We start from the raw sequence: 21,195 nt of genomic DNA, 5'->3' as shown, positions 1-21,195 counted from the left end.
CCAGATGCCCTTCCTGACGCCAACCCTATATGGAGGGGTGTAATCACTATTGCGTGTTTCTGTGGTGGTTGCTAGTGTGCTATGTTGTCTGAATATGATGAGGAGAGTGTTGGGACAGACACATACACCCAGTCCTCGAACCAGAAGAATTAATCAGAAGCAATTTAAATCCCCTACCCGACCGGTTATCGAACCCGGGACCCTCTGGACCAAAGGCCAGTATGCTGACCATTCAGTCAACAAGTCGGACTTACTTGAATCTTAATTATGGCATTGAGATATGGTCTCTTTTCTTAAAATTATAAAATCATAAAATCATGTTGTGTAGTAAATTCTCTAATCTTCTCTCTCATCTAAAAACCGTTTCTAAAATCTCTGTACATAGTCATCAAATGCAGTGATATGAGGAAGTAAGTAGTTTGATGCATTCTCTCCTCTGTTTGATGTTAACTGAGTACTTCAATGGATATTATGTGACCTGAAAATAGAATTATAAACCTATGTAGGTATATGAAAGCAAAGAAGTCTGTGTATTATGTGTGGTTACCCTGGTATTCAAAACTTACATGTTCCACTATCTGTCTGTACTCTGTTGCTCATGGAGTCTTCCTGTCATAGAACATATTTTGACAGGCAATCTGCTGCTCGTGTCCTTGCAGGTTGGCATTGCAGGAAGCAGCGGGGCATGTTGGGGAAATGGGTGGGGAGTAGGTTTGGGACGAGATTCATTCATGGGAGGAAGCGCCGATCTTCTGTGCTGTGGGTGAAGTTTATTTTGGTTTTGTTTGCAAATAATAGGGATGAAAGTATCTATTAATACATTTCTCTTATCATTAATTTCATTTAGATTATGGGATGGATTCTTAAATTGATCAATGTTCATGTAAACATTCTCAAGAGTATTGAGTAGAGGACCCTTCTGTTCACATCGCAGAATTATTAGATCCTGTTCTATAGTGGTATATTAGTGATTCATACTTTCATGGTGTTCCCTCATCACTGAGAACCGTTTATGTTTGTTGGCATTATAATGTTCAGCATATCTCATAATGAAGCATTAATGTTCCCTATTGGTTTAGTGTAGGGAAGGCCTTAATGGCCTTAAGTATGCCAATAAAGACATCCGTCTGCCTGCCTACCTATCTACCTACCTACCTATCTATCTATCATCATTGCCACAAGAGCACCATGGCTAAATGGTTAGCGTGCTGGCCTTTGATCACAGGGGTCCCTGGTTCGATTCCCGGCAGGATCAGGAATTTTAACCATAGTTGGTTAATTCCACTGGCACAGGGGCTGGGTGTATGTGTTGTCTTCATCATCATGTCATCCTCATCACAAAGTGCAGGTCGCCTACGGGAGTCAATTCAAAAGACCTGCATCTGGCGAGCCCGAACTTGTCCTTGGACACTCCCGACACAAAAGGCCATATGCCATTTCATTTTTTCAGTCATACAGAATTTTCAAGTCACTGTCTTCCAGCAGTGTTTCCAACACAAACTCTCAAACATTAGTTGTCGAGGTCTTGCTCAAGCAAAAGCCAGTACCTAATGTGTATCATCATCTTCACAGGTTACATAAAAGATTGTCAAGTTCTTAAAATCAATCCTTGCACTGGATTTCTTGCAGTGCAACTAGATCTAATTTGTACTTATGGATTACTCTGACCACATCGGTTGCAGCTTCTGCCTTGTAGATGTGACAGCTATACCAAGAGAAGATTTTGAAGGAGTCCATAAAATTGTAGTAGCTAAATTAAGATTTGGTAAACTTGTAAAATTAAAAGAAACAACAGACAGAAAAATAAAGCTATAGAAATTAAAGAAAAAGGAAGCACATGGAAAGTTCCAAGAAGAATTGAAAAAGACTAATTCTTAAAGGAGAGATTGGCAGTGTTGAAGAAGAATGGGCCAAGTTCAAACAAGGAATGTTGAAAGAAAGACAAAAAGCATGGAGGAGCTGGATAAGAGGCAGAAATATGGAGAGTAGGCAAACGTATCATGCAGAGAAGTAAGCACATCAGAAGATTGTGCAGGAAGAGAAAGAGAAGTACTGGGAAAATTTCACAGAAATCTTGCGAGAGGATGTTGAAGGAAGTAAGAAAGTGTTGTATTGATTGGTAAAAGCAAAGCAAACAGGAGAGAAGGTACAAAATTTGTAAGGACTGATACAGGACAAAGTTTGGTGTGTTAGCTAAATTACTTATTATGAAATTCAAAGAAATGGAGGAAAAGGAGGAACATGAAGAAGAAATGGTGGAATAAAACATAAATGAAGATATAACAATGTTTGAAACAGGAGCTATAAAGAAGATGGAGAGTGTGAAAGCATCAGGTTTGGATAAGGTAGCTACAAAGATGATAAAGGCAGCAGGACCAGTAGGGCAGATTGGATATATAGATTTTTTTGAGTGATATGGGAAAGAAAGAAGTAGGTACCAGAAGACTGGAGGAAGGGTCTGATAAGCCCAGTATTCTAGAAAGGTGATAAGAAAGAATATAGCAACTGTAGGTGTATCACCCTCATTTTACATGTAGGAAAGGTATTTGAGAGAATACTAGAGGGAAGACTGAGAATAGAAAAGGGAATGGAGGAAGAGCAATATTGATTTGGAAGATTTGATCTATTTGTTGCATTAAAGAACATGATGAAGAAAAGATGGGAGTTGAGGAAGGATTTAATGATGGTGTTTATAGATATTGAGGAGATATATGACTGTGTACTTGGCAACTGGTCTAGGATGCACTGACAAGAAAGAAGGTAGACAGAGTAGAAGTACAAATGTTGAAAGCTCTCTATGAAAATTGTGTAAGCAGTGTGAAGACTGAGATAGGAAAAACAAACTGGTTCACTGTAGAAACAGGAGTTTGACAAGGAAGTGTATTATCCCCTTTACTCCACAAGAGTGTACAACAAGGAATGGAAATCAAAGAGACAAGACAGACAACATAGTAATGTGGGGAGAAGATGAAATGGAAGTACTAGAACAAGTTACTCTATGGAATCGTAAGATGGAAGATTATGGAATGAAAATAAGTCTCAAGAAGAGTAAGACGGTAGTGATGATGAGAGGCAATACAGAAAGAAGAGGGAATATTGAAGTGAATGGAAGACCATTAGAAGTTGTGGAAAGGTTCAAATATTTGGGGAGTATACTTCCAGAAGATGGGAAAATAAATGAAGAAACTGGAAAGAGAATCCAAGAAGCCAATGGGTTTTACCAATGTGTGAGAGTTTTTTCTTTTTTGTTAAGAAAGAAGCCGTATTTTCCAGTGTCGACTTATTAAATGTAATAAAAACTTTCCTGTCTGTCAGACACACAACAATTTCAAATGTAAATTAAAACACTATAAGCATACCTGTAAAAATCACATGTTTTCATTACATACAATGTGTGAAAGGTATAGTGTGGAACCAGGATGTCCCAGAGAAATGCAAGAAAATTCTGTACTCACTGTATTACACACCAATTTTGACATACGCTGCGGGCACGTGGACAACAACAAAATGTGATAAAAGCAGAATCCAAGCTGCTGAGATGAAATTCCTTAGAGGAAAATCAGGAAGAAATATTGGAGGAAGGGAGGGAGTGGTGGAGAGATAGAAAACTGTAGAGGTCCTTCATTCACAACCTGACCCAGAAGACTGGAAACAGGATATGAAGAAGAAGACATGCAGAATATGGGAAAATAAACTTGTGCTGCCATGGTACCAAAATGAGCAGACATAAGTAAACACACCCTGTTAAACAAAAATCACCCTATAAAAAACCACAATATTAAAATGAAAACAGAGAAGAAACTCACCTTAATAAGGGCAGGGTGTCACTTACTAACCATGGATCCATACACATCCGTGTACGGTACAATTGTTTTAGAGTTGACAAAAGGAAAACACCTTTTAAGGGAAAAGCAAAGAAGTTTAATTCTGGAATTATTTATTTAGCGTATGATGAATACAATATTATTTACAATATATACAACTACCATCTCAAGCTCGTAACTAAAGTTCCATGTCAAAATTTAATAGCCAGAGAAGAGCTTCGTTTGAGACACAGTTTAAGTCCTCAATAGAGCCTCTGTAACTACGCAAAGGACACTCAAATGCAAGGTGTTCCACTGTCTGTTCCCCTTGTCCGCAGTCACATTGCGGTGATGTCTTCCATCCCCATTTGAAGAGAGTGGCTCCACATCTACCTTGGCCGGTCCTAATTCGATTTAGCATCCTCCACTGCCGTCTGGGAAGAGAAAAACCATCTGGGCACTTGCATGGGTTCTCAATGATGTGGTGATGTGGTAATGCGGATTGCTGATGCCATTGTTCTTTCCAGGCGTCCGATACATTAAAGGAGGTGTCCTGTAAATTCATTGCAGTACGCCAAGAAGGGTGTCTGGATTTCAGTCGTTTAGCTGGGGAAGCTGCTATGTCAGAATGAATAGGAAGGTGAGGATTGTTTTCAATTTTCTTCCACAAGTTAAGCAGTGACTGTGATCTTCTTAGGGATGGAGGTGGTATGTGGCTTAGGGTGGGAAGCCAGTGTGTGTTAGTTGGTCGGATGCATCCTGTAATGATACGCATTGCTTGGTTCAGCTGGGTGTCTACTAATCCAGTGTGAGCACTGTTAAGCCAGGTAGAGCAGCAATATTCAGCGACGGAATAAGAGAGTGCAAGAGCAGTGGATCTCAGGACTTGGGCATTAGCACCCCAGGATGTACCTGCCAGCTTTTGGAGGATGTTATTTCTGGTCTTGATCTTGGCTGACACATTATAGAGGTGATTCTTGTAGGTCAAGGACCTGTCCAGGGTGACTCCCAGGTATTTTGGGTTACTACAATACTGTAGATTCTCTCCTTTGAATGGTATGGTTGGTTTGTACCCAGCACTTCTATTCCGCAAATGGAAGGTAGACACAACAGTTTTCTTGGGGTTTGGTCTAAGGTTGTTGTGATAAAAGTAACTGTCTAGAATCTTTAAGTCTGATGTAAGCGTCGACTCAGACTCATCGAAGCGTTGATGTTGGGCAACCAATGCGATGTCATCTGCGTAGATGAATTTTCTGGATTTAGTTACAGGAAGGTCATGTGTGTACAGGTTGAATAGAAGAGGGGCCAATACAGAGCCCTGAGGGAGTCCGCCATTTATCTTATGTACTTTACTTCTGGAGTCTTCGGAAAAAATCTGGAAGTACCTATTACTCAGCATGTTACCGAGTAATGTGGAGAGTTTCAAACAAGGGATGATGCTGATAAATTTGAGAAGGAGCTTATCTTGCCACACAGTGTCATATGCAGCTGTCAGATCTAAGAAGACGGCCGTGCTTACCATTTTGTTCTCAAATCCATTTTCAATATGGGTAACTAGTGCTAAAACCTGTTCTTCACATCCTCGTCCAGGTCTAAATCCAGCTTGCTCGACTGGAATATGCTGGTTTATTGTCGCAAAAATCCTGTTATATATCAGCCTTTCCATAAGCTTCATTGTTAGAGACCTTCATTGTAACACTGAGTAGTGCTATTGGTCGGTAAATAGAAATCACCAAAATTTAAGTGTCGTCCTCATATAAGTTATGGAGAAAATCAGTAAAATAAGAAAAAATTAATTGCTTAGGAATATTAAAATTATATAAAATTCGGTCAGCCCACGCAAAAAGGAAAACAAAAGAAACATTAAAACCATTCCAACTACAGCAGCTTAGAATAACATGATTAATACGTCGATAACTTCATGGTGGGAGTGAAATTTCTAGATCCTAATTGGTGGGTAGGAGATAGGGATCTGCGCTCAGATGGCCTTCATTTAAACCGCAGTGGTACGTATAAGTTAGGAAATTTGTTTGGAAGGGTAATAGGGAGGTACATTCAGGGAAACGGGATGGCCTAGGGAGCGGTGATAAGGGAACAGGGAACTGGAAATCAAGTAGGGATGACATAAAATTGTTAGTGTTGAACTGTAGAAGTATTGTAAGGAAAGGAATAGAATTAAGTAATTTAATAGATATATATATTTACCAGATATTGTAATAGGAGTTGAATCATGGCTGAGAAATGATATAATGGATGCAGAAATTTTCTCACGGCACTGGAGTGTGTATCGTAGAGATAGGATAGGAAGGGTGGGAGGGGGAGTGTTCATTCTGGTGAAAAAAGAATTTGTAAGCTACGAAAAAGTTAAAGATGAGACACATGAAATTCTAGGTGTAAGGCTCATTTCTAAAGATAATAGGCAACTTGATATATTTGGAGTGTACAGATCGGGAAAGGGTAGCACTGACGCGGATTCGGAATTATTTGATAGGATAGTCAGCTATGTGGGAAACGACATGGAAAGAAATGTGATTGTAGCGGGAGATCTGAATTTGCCAGATGTCAATTGGGAAGGAAATGCGAACGACAGGAAACATGACCAACAAATGGCAAATAAGTTATTATGGGAAGGACAGCTGATTCAGAAAGTGATGGAATCAACCAGAGGGAAAATTATCCTGGATGTGGTGCTGATAAAACCAGATGAGCTCTATAGGAAAACTGAAGTAATAGATGGTATTAGTGATCATGAAGCTGTTTTTGTGGTAGTTAAAAATAAATGTGATAGAAAGGAAGGTCTTAAAAGTAGGACTGTTAGGCAGTACCATATGGCTGATAAAGCAGGCATGAGGCAGTTTCTAAAACGTAGCTATGATCGGTGGAGAACGGTAAATGAAATGTCGTATGGCTTTTAGTGCCGGGATATCCCAGACGGGTTCGGCTCGCCAGGTGCAGGTCTTTCTATTTGACACCCGTAGGTGACCTGCGCGTCGTGATGAGGATGAAATGATGATGAAGACAGCACACACACCCAGCCCCCGTGCCATTGGAATTAACCAATTAAGGTTAAAATCCCCGACCCGGCCGGGAATCGAACCCGGGACCCTCTGAACCGAAGGCCAGTACGCTGACCGTTCAGCCAACGAGTCGGAAAGAGACTAAGAAGGAGGTGCAGACTGGAAAGAAATAGAGTTAGAAAAGGCTGTGGAAGTAAGGAGAAATTGAAGGAACTTACTAGAAAATTGAATCTAGCAAAGAAGGCAGCTAAGGATAACATGATGGCAAGCATAATTGGCAGTCATATGAATTTTAGTGAAAAATGGAAGGATATGTATAGGTATTTTAAGGCAGAAACAGGTTCCAAGAAGGACATTCCAGGAATAATTAATGAACAAGGGGAGTGTGTATGTGAGGATCTTCAAAAGGCAGAAGTATTCAGTCAGCAGTATGTAAAGATTGTTGGTTACAAGGATAATGTCGAGATAGAGGAGGAGACTAAGGCCAAAGAAGTAATAAAATTTACGTATGATAACAATGACATTTACAATAAGATACAAAAGTTGAAAACTAGAAAAGCTGCTGGAATTGATCAGATTTCTGGGGATATACTAAAGACAATGGGTTGGGATATAGTACCATATCTGAAGTACTTATTTGATTATCGTTTGGTCAGAGGAGCTATACCAGATGAATGGAGAGTTGCTATAGTAGCCCCTGTGTATAAAGGAAAGGGTGATAGACATAAAGCTGAAAATTACAGGCCAGTAAGTTTGACATGCATTGTATGTAAGCTTTGGGAAGGCATTCTTTCTGATTATATTAGACATGTTTGTGAAATTAATAACTGGTTCGATAGAAGGCAATTCGGTTTTAGGAAGGGTTATTCCACTGAAGCTCAACTTGTAGGATTCCAGCAAGATATAGCAGATATCTTGGATTCTGGAGGTCAAATGGACTGTATCGCGATTGACCTGTCCAAAGCATTTGATAGGGTGGATCATGGGAGACTACTGGCAAAAATGAGTGCAATTGGACTAGACAAAAGAGTGACTGAATGGGTTGCTATATTTCTAGAAAATAGATCTCAGAGAATTAGAGTAGGCAAAGCTTTATCTGACCCTGCAATAATTAAGAGGGGAATTCCTCAAGGCAGTATTATTGGACCTTTATGTTTTCTTATATATATAAGTGATATGAGTAAAGGAGTGGAATCGGAGGTAAGGCTTTTTGCGGATGATGTTATTCTCTATAGAGTGATAAATACGTTACAAGATTGTGAGCAACTGCAACGTGACCTCGAAAATGTTGTGAGATGGACAGCAGGCAATGGTATGTTGATAAACGGGGTTAAAAGTCAGGTTGTGAGTTTCACAAATAGGAAAAGTCCTCTCAGTTTTAATTACTGCATTGATGGGGTGAAAGTTCCTTTTGGAGATCATAAGTATCTAGGTGTTAATATAAGGAAAGATCTTCATTGGGGTAATCACATAAATGAGATTGTAAATAAAGGGTACCGATCTCTGCACATGGTTATGAGGGTGTTTAGGGGTTGTAGTAAGGATGTAAAGGAGAGTGCATATAAGTCTCTGGTAAGACCCCAACTAGAGTATGGTTCCAGTGTATGGGACCCTCACCATGATTACCTGATTCAAGAACTGGAAAAAATCCAAAGAAAAGCAGCTTGATTTGTTCTGGGTGATTTCCGACAAAAGAGTAGCGTTACAAAAATGTTGCAATGTTTGGGTTGGGAAGAACTGAGAGAAAGAAGAAGAGCTGCTCAACTTAAGTGGTATGTTAGATGGATGGCTTTCCCCGCGTTTGCTCTATTAACCAGCGTTTCGTCTTAGGTCTGACACTAGACTCTTCAGAGTGGGATGTGTCAGACCCTACCCACTGACGCTGGGGTGTATGCAGGTGAACGTCGTCGTCGTCAAGAAGTTATTTCATTCCCCCCAGCGATGAGGGGCGGGCCATCAGCTCAACCATGGAGCTCTTGGGCCATAGAGCAGGAAAAGAATGGAGAAGGTGAACGGAAAAGCCGAGGCGTGTGTCGTACACACCAAAAAAGGAAAAAGTGAGAGAAATAGACTGGCGCAAGGGCACCATCACAACAAGCCGGGACCCAGGGCGAAGCCCCCCAAAGAACCCCGCACAGGCAAACCCCCGCGAACACGAGAGGAAAAAGAGAGGAGAACTTTATTAAGAGTAATGTACCTCGGGCGCGCATTACAGAAAAAGAACGTTAAAGTGAAGAGGTGCTACAGCAGTTACATTGGTTGTGGGGGGCCGGGGAGGGCGGTGGCGGGGAAGGTATAGGGAGAAGGACACGGGTAGGATTGGAGAAGGAGATAATAGAGATTGGTGGTGATGTTAGTGATGGAAGTGGCAAGGAGACGGAGAATTTCCAGGATAGAGAGAGGCGGGAGGCCGGATGGGGGCGGCGGGTGGGCGGGGCGCGAGTGAGCGAGAGAGGGGGGGGGGGGTGGGATGGAGAGCGGTCAGTGCGGGGAGGGGAACGAGAAGGCTCCACACGATAGGTCCGCCGGTGAAGATGAACGCCATCAGTCAGCAAGCGGTGGACGTCCTCGGTGGTGGGCAGCTGAAGGCGAACCATAAACGTCGGGCCTTGAGCGTTGAGGATGCGGAAGACACGCCGTACCGGAACCCCTGCTTGGTGAAGATCGTGCAAAAGGTCGCTTTCGGCAATCGCAGGATCAACGCCACGAAGAACACAGCTGAACGACGGAGATAGGGGAGCAGGCGCAGGTTCAGCAGACGCAGTGGCAGAGGCCAGCTGGGCAGGGGTGGCGGTATCCATAAGCTCCGGAGGAGGCAGGGAGGGACTCGGAACGGTCGTAGCGCGGGAAGAGGGGGGGGGGGTAGACATGATGGGAGAGGGATGACTGAAGGTAAGAGTGGCAGTGGAAGGAGACGGGGAGAGACGAACAGAAGTAGTGACAATGGTGGTAGTGGTGGTGGACAGCGGTGGTGTGAGAGGGGGAACGGGAGGAGGACGGGAGGGAGCCGGGACAGCGATAGGGAAGTCAGGATCGGAGGCCAACTGGCACAAGATATGGTCTGGGGTAGGAAGAGCTTGATACGCGCGGCCAAAGAGTTGAAGGTCACCACGGACGACGGCAAAGTAGGCCAGTTGAGGGTCGTGGAAGAAGACCACGACATCCGGTGAGGGCTGGCCAGAGGAAGCATCTTGAAGGCGGAGAACCACTCGAACAGCGACCCCAGAGTGACATAGCCATTGTCGGATCGCCTCGGGAGAGTAGGCAGAGTCCACGTTCTTGACGAGACAGGAAGAGGCCATAGTGGGGAGGCGACAACCAACTAGGCGTCAACCCAATTTTGCTTGTGTGGGTCGGCTGAGGATGCGCAGAGAAGAACGCCACCCAGCCGCAAAAAGAAGTGGACGGGCGTAGAACGAGTTGAGTGAGAGAGCAGGTGAACTTATCAGAAGCTTATTTATGAAGCACAGTCTGATAACTGCATACGGTAGATAAAAGTCCACAATGGAATTAATGCCCGCCTAGCAATTCCAAATGGAAATTCTTAGTTCCCATGAAGGGAATTAGATTCTTTTCCACCAATAGAGCATATCAAAAATCAGATCAAAAATTAGATGGATGGCTTTTCCGGCGTTTGCTCTATTAACTAGGGATGAGCGCGACTGAAGCCTGGAATCGAAAGCGTCGACTCCATCGACTCCGAACACCGGTCTCGGTTCGCATGAAGCCTCTCGACTCCAAGTTACCCTGATGCGCATTGCGGGGCCGCGCGGTCGCTTCGCATGAAGCCTCACGACTCCAAGCGAACTTGACTCTCACTCCGGGGCCGCTTGCGTGTCGAGGCGCGGAAAATAACGTGAAAAATCATACATGTTGCTGCTCATTTGCCCATTAGGTTTTTTTAAGAGTACTGTAGAGTGAAGTACGATATTGTTAACGAAGACGATGAGCATAATGGTGTAGTTGACACGTGTCAAGTCAGAAAGTATCGGCATAGCAGACCACGGACATTTAATTTCACGTCTTTATTTGTCGTAATCAGGAAATGGATAAACAGATATCGATGGTAAATCATTATGAATTGCACATGAACGATGAAAACAAATCTAATATGGGTAAATCCTCTAACATAATTTGAACATAGATCTATCCATGAAAAGGCTTCGTGGCTCAGGCGGCAGCGCGTTGGCCTCGCACCGCTGGATGCCGTGGTTCAAATCCCGGTCACACCGCGTGAGACTTTTTTTTTTCTCCAGGTACTCCGGTTTTCCCTGTTATCTTTTATTCTAGCAACACTCCCCAACATCATTTCATTTCATCTGTCAGTCATTCATCAATTCCCCAGAGGAGTGCGACAGGCCTCGGCAGCCGGTACAATTCCTATCCTCGCCGCAGGATGGGGACTTCATTCACTGACTGGAAAACAGGTTGTCGGTTTTCATTATAATTCAAGGACCACGTTAGGTCTTGGTGCATTATTATTATTATTATTATTATTGTTATTATTATTGTACCGGGTGGTACACCTCCACGCCGCCAATTTAAAATGTGCGCCTTTTGAAACTCCTCTGCTGGAGGAACTCTGAACTTTATCTACGCTATTAATTCTCTACCTTCTCAGAAGATGTCACCACGTGGAAAATTTTGAGTTTTAGAACTGTGTCACTTTTGATGTGTTTTTGTTTCGCTTGAAGTAAGAAGTGTGAACTTTCTCTTCTAGAGGACACTACTGAAGATCTACAATAGTGCAACCTAGTGCGGAGTCAAAGAACTATTTTTTTGGAGAAAATTTAATTTCAAGAGTTTGGTCTTTGTTAAATTTTTTTTCTATCATTGTTTAAGTTGGCAATATTTACCCCTTTCTTCCCCTTGTTATGAATGTATCCAATCCCGAATTTCTTCAATTAATTTCTATCCAATCAGATGTATCTTCCCCCAACTTGAATCTGTTGTGGGGTCCTATCCAATAAAGAGTTTGTGGGAGGGTGTTTTCTTTCCCCTAACGCCTAGAAACTTCCGCGAGAGTATTTAAACTGCTGATTTTTGGGTCTCTCGGCCACTTCTGTTCCATCTTTCAGTGTGTTAAGTACATAGCAGGGGGCGGGAAGCGCCTCTTTCTTCTCCAGCCGTTCAACACAAGGTAATGGCCGATTAATAACTTCTTTCTTTGCTAGCTCAGCAGTTTAACTTTCGGGGCGGGTTCTAAGCGTTCAGCCATGTAACCTTTTCCTAAAATGTAACTACTCCTTTCATATATTCTCTTTTAAAACGACATATTGGGATAGAGAGTGCTAACCCTCTCGAGCTCCCACTCACATTGTCTTGAGGTGAACTTATTTTCCCAACCTATTTTTCGTTAATGTAAAACAAATTGTTCCTTTCTTAAGTCACCTCTTTAGCATGGGATTAGCCCTTGTATTAACGGCCTAGTGCCAAGTAGGTCTTAATCAAAGTGTATTAGGAGTGCAAGTTCGCCTCCTCTCAAATTGTTATTTTAGAGGTCATTTAATTAACCTGCTTTTCTTTTAATAGACCTCAGTAGATTGGGTATTCTACCCCTGTGTTTATGTCCGTTGAGGACAACTCGAAGGTGGAGTTTGGTGTGGCCTGGGAGAGGCTTAAATTTTGAGAGCGAGTGGCTCTTTTGAAAATTCTGGGTTGTATAACTCATGGAGGTTTTTCCGTGTAATTTGGAGCAAGGGCTCCTAGGTATGAATGGGGTTTTCTCCCCCTCTGTTAAAACTGGTGTTTGGGGTAAAACTGAGCTGATTGCCCAAGCATTGTGAAGTCAGGGCGCGAAGCCCAAATTCTGTAAATATTGTATTGTAACTAACCCCTTTTGAATTGCTACTTTGTACCTGCCATGCTTGTTATTTCTTTGTTTTCGAAAAGGAAATATAACCTTGTTAAATTTTAAATTAATTTTACATTGCACTATAATTTCGTAGCTTGAAACCCATTCACACCCGCACCTTCTTTCACCTCTACCTACCACGGAAAAGTCCGTAACAGATGGTAGCAGAGCGTGGTTGAATGGGTCTCAATTTAGCCCCTTTTGACGGCTACACATTGTTTTGATCCGAACTCTAACCATTTTCTCAGTTGCTGGAATTTTTTGACCTTTTCAAAATTGGTCTGTCATCATGCCCGGCCTTCGTGATGTTCTCCTTCTTAACTATTTGCGTAAGGAGGAGTTGATCTATGAATTAACTATCAGAAATGTGCAATCTGGAGGCACGGTTGCAATAGACACTAACAAGCTTAGAGAGTCCCTTGATTTGCCCATTTCCATCCCCAATTTGGGAGAGAAAGAAATTGACGACTCTCTTTCCACGATCACGGAGAATATTACTGGGCTAGCTTCTGTAGTTAGTTTTTTTGATGAAAATGATCCGTCTCCTAATCAAATTAAGCGTGTGCAAGGCAGGCTATATCATTTTTCGAATAGGGTTAACGATCTGTTGTCTCTAAAACTGAATGATGTTCAGAGGAAGGAAGCTAGTACGCTCCTGGAAAATATTTCCGAATTATCTAGTAAGGTCACTCAATTGTTAACTGGGGAAGTTCCTCCCAAATCTGATCAACCCACCATAGTAAATGCAGGTAGTGAGGAAGCGCCTCCCAAGGGAGAAGTTAATAGAATAACCGTTGCTGCTCAAACTATCCCTGCTCCATTGGACAACGAGTCTGAACGCCGTGCATCGCTGAGTAACATCCGTTCTGAATTAACTTCCTTGCCACTTAAACCTTTACCCACTATGTCACCCGGATTCAGCAGCTTGCCTCATCCATTGGCAATGTTGCTCAGAGGTATCTCTAAGTTTTCCGTTAATACCACCAGTGACGTAATTTCATTTTTAAGATTTCTAGTGGAATTTCAGGATCATGCCCTTGTTTTTTCTCTTTCTCCATGTCAAATCTTGCAAATTATCTATCCGTATGCTATTGGTATTCTCTCTGATAAAATCGTAAGAGCCATTGCCGAGCAATCATCTATTGAGGATTTCCATGCCCATTTGCTAGCTAACTTCATCCCTGCTAGGGCCAGGTCCTCCCTTATTCAGAAGTACTATTATCGTGTACAGCGCTTGGACGAAAACTTGGCTGATTTCATACAGGACATTAAGTTTTACACTAGAGTGTTTGCCCTTCATTTTCCTGAAGATCAGATTGTACAGGCTATTGTAGAAGGCATTTCACCATCTTATAGATCATACTTGTGTTTCGCGGCGTGTCCGCAAACCTTCTCTGAACTTGAAGCATTGGCCGTCTCAGCGGAAGGAGTTAGATACGCCGATTCTTTGCGTGTCGCGAAAGAACCCCCGCCTTCCTTTAGTAACACTCGGCCGCCACCTCGCCGACCAGTCAATCCCCGTAAATGTTATGCTTGCGGGTCGCCTGACCATCTGCGCAACAAGTGTCCGCTGATCAAGTCAAGTGGGACAAGGAATGGAGCCGGGTCATCACAAGGCTGTTTTAAATGTGGGGCTTTCTCACATATTGCCAAGAATTGTCCGAACTCAAATAGCACCCCCTCCTGCTCAACTTCTGGTGCAAATTCCATCTATGCCAATAATCAAAAGTGACTAGTGGCTGCGGCTGAGTCAACTAATTCTGCTTCCCAAGGCTCAGCCCCTGGCAAAAAGGTCGAGAATTCAGGGAACGATAAGTCTTCGAATACATCTTTTGAATGCCCCAAAGAGTGCCTTAGGATTGCGGCGGATACCCCCGCACCTGTTCCTTTTCTTAAGATTGAGTTAAATAACGAGCCTATAACAGCTCTCTTAGATTCAGGCAGTGTTTGTTCGATTATTTCGGCTGTATGGTATTCTAAATTGAAAGCTGTTTGTAAACTACCTGACTACGTCTCATCTCCTATTCAATATGTTTCGGCTAATTCATCTCCATTAGAAATTCTAGGTTCCGTACTGGTCAAAATTCGTATTTTTAAATTTACATGGAAAATTAAATTGTTTGTGGCCAAGCAATTGTCTAGCCCCATTATATTGGGAGCGGACTTTATTTCTCACACTGGTCTTGTGCTCGATCTCCAGTCTAGGTCGTGCACATTCAAATTTGCTTCTAATTGTAAAATCCCTCTATTAAAGTGTAATTCTGTGTCATGTTCTTCTATTTCGCCTACCCAGGATGAGATGTTGTTAGACCTTAGACATCTACCTGAGGAGCAGGCTGATAGTATTCGCAAACTGTGTCAGTCGTTTCCCGAGGTGTTCTCTGATACTCTTGGTGTTACTGACCTTATTGAATACAAAATTGAGGTCACGGATTCGATTCCTGTCCGTTTTCCACCTTATAGGCTATCTCCACCTAAAATGAAGGCTCTGAAAGAAATTATCGACCAGATGTTGAAGGATGGTATTATTAGGCCCTCTAAGTCGGCGTATTCATCGCCTATTTTTCTAGTCCCGAAACCCCAAGGAGGCTTCAGGCCTGTCATTGATTACAGGGCTCTCAACCGGAAGGTGGTGTTGCAATCTGTGCCCCTTCCTGACCTTCATTCTTGTTTTTCATGGTTTCGTAAGGCCAAGTTCTTCACCATCTTGGACTTGAATCAGGCCTATAATCAAATTCCCCTTGCCGAAGAGTCTAAACATCTTACAGCGTTTGCTACGGACTGGAATTTATACGAATACAACCGCGTGCCTTTCGGGCTCCCCACCGGAGCAGCTGTACTCACTAGGCTACTAGATAGGGTCTTCTCCGACATCAAATTCGAGTACTTATATCACTACTTAGATGATGTCGTCGTATTTTCAGAGACTTTTGAAGAACATCTAGATCATCTGCGAGAAGTTCTCGATCGCCTTCGTAAGGCTGGGTTAACTGTTAAGTTGTCCAAGGTTGCCTTTGCTAAGCCCTCTATGTCATTCCTAGGGCATATTGTGTCACCCGATGGGGTAGCAGTCGATCATTCTAGAACACAGGCCATCCGTGATTTTAAACCTCCCAAGGACATTAAAGGTATCGCCAGGTTCATTGGTATGGTGAATTTCTTCAGAAAGTTCATTCCTAACTTTGCTAATAGAGCGGCGCCCTTAAACCTTCTTCGTAGGAAAGGCATCAAATTTGAGTGGGGACCTTCTCAACAAGCCGCTTTTGAAGATCTGAAATTAGCTCTCTGTAATGCCCCTGTCCTTGCTATGCCTGATTTCTCAAAGAAATTCATCGTTCAAACGGACGCGTCATCGTCAGCTGTAGCTGCAGTCCTTCTTCAAGAGACTGAACTAGGGAGGCGACCCATCGCCTATGCATCTAGGACTCTATCGGCTCAAGAAGCCAAGTATTCCATCTATGAGCTCGAAGGGTTGGCAGTCTTATTTGCCTTAGAAAAGTTCCGTCTCTATCTGGAACATGTCAAATTCGACCTGGAAACAGATAATCAAGCCCTAAGCTGGGTCTTAGGTAGGCCGCGTCGTACTGGTCGTATAGCCCGTTGGGCCATCCGTATTTCTGCCTTCCAATTTGATGTCAGGCATATTAGAGGTACCGAAAATGTTGTTGCCGATGGACTCAGCCGTATGTTTTCAGACGACGTCGAGAACCATGAACAGGTCGACAGTTCATCACCCCCCGAGTCCATGCTATCTGGTGTTAATGCCATCTTAACAGATGCTCCCATGCTTTTTAGGGACATTGAGAAATACCAACGTGAAGATCCGACGCTGGCTCCGATAATGGAAACCCTTTCTTCTGGGGAACATGTTGTCCCTTATGTTCTGAGGAATGGTGTTTTATGTTGCCCTTCGAGGCAGGACAAGATGATGAAGGTTGTTGTTCCAGCGGTTCTTGTACCTATGATCTTCAAGTATTATCATGAGACCCCATTAGGAGGGCATCTTGGAATCTTTAAAACCCGTGAAAAGATTCGTGAAATGTTCATCTGGAAAGGTATGGACGGTGAAATCCGTGAACTAGTAAAGGCTTGTAAATCCTGTTTGATTAGTAAACCCACCATGTCCACCAAGGTAGGCCTCTTGTCTTCGCATCAAGCATCGCGCCCCATGGAACGCCTGTATATTGATTATGTAGGACCCTTCCCCCAGTCGAAGGGAAATGCCAACAAATTCATCTTTGTATGTGTAGATGGTTTTACCAGATTTTCCTGGTTATTTCCGACTAAGCTGGCTACCGCTCAGTCTACCATTACTTGCTTAAATTCTTTTTTTGCTTCTTTTGGTCCGTGCCAATATATTGTATCTGATAATGCTAAGGCTTTTACATCTAATTTATTTCGAAAATTCTGTTTTGACTTGTCCATCTCTCATGTAACTACTTCGGCTTATTACCCTCAACCATCTCTGGCTGAACGGGTTAACCGTAATCTCAGGTCTGCACTGATTGCCTATCATCATGAAGATCATTCCAGGTGGGACACGTCCCTGCATTGGATAGCTTTTGCTTTGAATTCGGCGGTTCATGAATCACACAAGTTTACTCCAGCTTCTTTGATGTTCAAGTTTGTTCCCAACTCGCCGCTCTCTAACCTCTGGTCTCTGAATGACATTCTACCCGAGACAATAGATCCGGATAACATTAAAGATCTTTGGAAGAAGGCTAAAGCCAATCTTAAAGTGTCTCATGAAAAGGTTAGGGAAAGGTATGATCGTGGACGGAGACCCACCCCTTTGAAGGTAGGTGACCAGGTGATGGTCAAGAATTTTGTTCCCGCGGGCAAGCTTGCCCCCAGATTTCATGGGCCTTGTATCATTCTTGATTTTCTTACGCCAGTTACGTTGTTAGTAAGCAATCCAGCCACCGAGAGGATATTTAGGGTTCACCTGTCACAGGTGAAACCAGTGTAAATTTTGTGTCAACTTGCTTCATATAATTTGAAAGGAATATGAAGGTTATATTTTTTTTTTGAGTTCAACTTTTAAGGCTTTCTGCCCCTTCTATAATATTTTGGTCTTATATGTAATCCTCTTGTAAAACCTTCCCCGATCCGTTAAACTGCCATTCTGTCTTTGCCTCGGCCATTACCACGCTCCCGTCTCCTGCTTAATACACACTGTGGCTTAATTTGAGTAAATGCCATGGATATCTGCACGCCGCTGACCCCTCAACCTCCTCACCAAGCCTGTGCCCTCAAAGAAACATGATGGTCCAACACCATTCTGCCGCCGAGTTTTTATGTTTCAGTGCCCCCGCAGCCGCGCAGCGCCGTGCAGCAACTGGGGAGGGGGATGGGCCCCCTCCTCTCCAGCGAGGACGACATGTGCACGGCGAGCCGGAGCTCTCCTCCCGGCCAAGGCTGATGTGCGGCGCACAACCTGCTACTTGCCCGCAGCCTGTATATGTTCACCGCGGGCGCTGCGTACTTCAACACCTCTGCTCCCCTCATAGTGCGGGCGAGCGGTATCTCAGGGTACTTGAGGGGTCCGAGCGGCCTCCTTTGGACGCAAGCTGCAACGGCCGGTCTGGCCATCCAACTTAGCCTACATCAACTACATGGACAGTCACTATAAGAGATGACTACACTTGGGAATTCAACAACAAATTTGGTGGACATTGCAAAATTTTTCATCACATTTTAGAAGATTATCTTCAGAAATTCGCCTTCTACAAACATAAAAACCTTACGTTACCAATTACAACAAAAATTTTGGAACTGAATTAAGAATTTCTCAAATACTTCTGCAATTTATTTTAATATCAACATCAAAACTTGGACTTTGTTTTCAAACAATTTCATGTGTCACCCCTGGTGGAACTTTTGGGGGGGGAGGTCTGTACCGGGTGGTACACCAACACGCCGCCAATTTAAAATGTGCGCCTTTTGAAACTCCTCTGCTGGAGGAACTCTGAACTTTATCTACGCTATTAATTCTCTACCTTCTCAGAAGATGTCACCACGTGGAAAATTTTGAGTTTTAGAACTGTGTCACTTTTGATGTGTTTTTGTTTCGCTTGAAGTAAGAAGTGTGAACTTTCTCTTCTAGAGGACACTACTGAAGATCTACAATAGTGCAACCTAGTGCGGAGTCAAAGAACTATTTTTTTGGAGAAAATTTAATTTCAAGAGTTTGGTCTTTGTTAAATTTTTTTTCTATCATTGTTTAAGTTGGCAATATTTACCCCTTTCTTCCCCTTGTTATGAATGTATCCAATCCCGAATTTCTTCAATTAATTTCTATCCAATCAGATGTATCTTCCCCCAACTTGAATCTGTTGCGGGGTCCTATCCAATAAAGAGTTTGTGGGAGGGTGTTTTCTTTCCCCTAACGCCTAGAAACTTCCGCGAGAGTATTTAAACTGCTGATTTTTGGGTCTCTCGGCCACTTCTGTTCCATCTTTCAGTGTGTTAAGTACATAGCAGGGGGCGGGAAGCGCCTCTTTCTTCTCCAGCCGTTCAACACAAGGTAATGGCCGATTAATAACTTCTTTCTTTGCTAGCTCAGCAGTTTAACTTTCGGGGCGGGTTCTAAGCGTTCAGCCATGTAACCTTTTCCTAAAATGTAACTACTCCTTTCATATATTCTCTTTTAAAACGACATATTGGGATAGAGAGTGCTAACCCTCTCGAGCTCCCACTCACATTGTCTTGAGGTGAACTTATTTTCCCAACCTATTTTTCGTTAATGTAAAACAAATTGTTCTTTTCTTAAGTCACCTCTTTAGCATGGGATTAGCCCTTGTATTAACGGCCTAGTGCCAAGTAGGTCTTAATCAAAGTGTATTAGGAGTGCAAGTTCGCCTCCTCTCAAATTGTTATTTTAGAGGTCATTTAATTAACCTGCTTTTCTTTTAATAGACCTCAGTAGATTGGGTATTCTACCCCTGTGTTTATGTCCGTTGAGGACAACTCGAAGGTGGAGTTTGGTGTGGCCTGGGAGAGGCTTAAATTTTGAGAGTGAGTGGCTCTTTTGAAAATTCTGGGTTGTATACCTCATGGAGGTTTTTCCGTGTAATTTGGAGCAAGGGCTCCTAGGTATGAATGGGGTTTTCTCCCCCTCTGTTAAAACTGGTGTTTGGGGTAAAACTGAGCTGATTGCCCAAGCATTGTGAAGTCAGGGCGCGAAGCCCAAATTCTGTAAATATTGTATTGTAACTAACCCCTTTTGAATTGCTACTTTGTACCTGCCATGCTTGTTATTTCTTTGTTTTCGAAAAGGAAATATAACCTTGTTAAATTTTAAATTAATTTTACATTGCACTATAATTTCGTAGCTTGAAACCCATTCACACCCGCACCTTCTTTCACCTCTACCTACCACGGAAAAGTCCGTAACAATTATTATTATTATTATTATTATTGTCCGCCTCTGTGGTGTAGTGGTTAGCGTGATTAGCTGCCACCCCCGGAGGCCCGGGTTCGATTCCCGGCTCTGCCACGAAAATGTGAAAAGTGGTATGAGGGCTGGAACGGAGTCCACTCAGCCTCGGGAGGTCAACTGAGTAGAGGTGGGTTCGATTCCCACCTCAGCCATCCTGGAAGTGGTTTTCCGTGGTTTCCCACTTCTCCTCCAGGCGAATGCCGGGATGGTACCTAACTTAAAGCCACGGCCGCTTCCTTCCCTCTTCCTTGTCTCTCCCTTCCAATCTTCCCATCCCTCCACAAGGCCCCTGTTCAGCATAGCAGGTGAGGCCGCCTGGGCGAGGTACTGGTCATACTCCCCAGTTGTATCCCCCGAACAAGAGTCTGAAGCTCCAGAACACTGCCCTTGAGGCGGTAGAGGTGGGATCCCTCGCTAAGTCCGAGGGAAAAACCGAACCTGGAGGGTAAACAGATGATGATGCTGCTGCTGATGATGATGATTATTATTATTATTATTATAAGCATTAACTGATAAGAAATTGTTGTCATACGTAATACGTTCGCCGGTGTTTTGTTATTATGTAATTGAATTTCATATTGGGGATTACTTACGATTCTGTCATAATACATTATTAATATTATAAAAAAAATAATGTTGAAACGTGTTGTAATATTCCATTAGTACATGAAATTTGTTTGTATTATGTATAAGTTCACGTTGGCGATTATTGAAGATTATTCTGTCAGAATATATTATTATTAGTAGTAGTATACCCAAAAGGCCCTTTTCGCGACAGCCCTGGTAGGCCTTGGCCTACCAAGTGACCTCTGCCCAGCTCGAAGGCCAGTATATTACGAGGGGACGTGTGTTCAGCACGACGAATCCTCTCGACCGTTATTCTTGGCTTTCTAGACCCGGTCCCTATCTCACCGTTATCACAAAACCTGAGATAGAGGTAAAAATCCCTGACCTGGCCGGAATCGATCCCGGGGCCTCCCTAGACTGCGGAGGCGGCTATCATGACGCACAATGTATGGTAAAATATTTGTTGTAAAATCATACTGTAAGTACTCGCTTCTTTTTTTCTGTTTTATGCCC

General features: G+C 43.1%; 1 protein-coding gene across 3 annotated transcripts in view; it reads right to left on the bottom strand.

Moving 5' to 3' along the window:
* Positions 1-21,195, bottom strand: part of LOC136878704 (cyclic GMP-AMP synthase-like receptor) — a 134,392-nt gene that overhangs the window by 32,011 nt on the left and 81,186 nt on the right. The gene's annotated exons all lie outside the window — the stretch shown is intronic.

The sequence above is a fragment of the Anabrus simplex genome, chromosome 8, assembly GCF_040414725.1.
Source record: "Anabrus simplex isolate iqAnaSimp1 chromosome 8, ASM4041472v1, whole genome shotgun sequence".
Taxonomy (NCBI): Eukaryota; Metazoa; Arthropoda; class Insecta; order Orthoptera; family Tettigoniidae; genus Anabrus; species Anabrus simplex.
Note: the sequence above shows the minus strand (reverse complement) of the source record. Positions and strands in the feature narration are given on the sequence as shown.